The following is a 462-nucleotide window of genomic DNA, read 5'->3' as shown; positions in this document are numbered from 1 at the left end:
CCGGAGCCGCTCTTCGACCGACGATGCCAGGGAGGGAGGCGCGGAGACGAGCCCGCCGAAACCGCAAAGAGAGCCGCATAGATACTTTCACGTTGAACGCAACATCGCGGCCGGCGACACTCTGTGCTCGGAGTGTGCTTTGCCGCCTCTTGAAAGCAGGTCATCACGGCCGCTCTCAAACTCGGTGGGCGGCACTGCGCGGCGTCTGTTCCCGTGCTTGGAGCAGCAAAACCTCGCGCCCGCCCCGCCGCGACTCTCTGCAACCGCGCCCGCGAAGCCGCCGCGAAATCGCAGCTGCCCCCGCGGAGATTCGGAGGAAAACAACTGCAAGGCCACGATGAGCGCCACGTACTCCATCGCCCCGGCGCCGGGCCCGCGCCTGCGGCTCATGGTCATCGACTACGACGACACGCTCTGCCCGTCGTCGTGGATCGCCGCGGCGCCGGAGCGGCAGGCGACGGA

Source organism: Aureococcus anophagefferens (genome assembly GCF_000186865.1).
Source record: "Aureococcus anophagefferens unplaced genomic scaffold AURANscaffold_2, whole genome shotgun sequence".
Taxonomy (NCBI): Eukaryota; class Pelagophyceae; order Pelagomonadales; family Pelagomonadaceae; genus Aureococcus; species Aureococcus anophagefferens.
Note: the sequence above shows the minus strand (reverse complement) of the source record.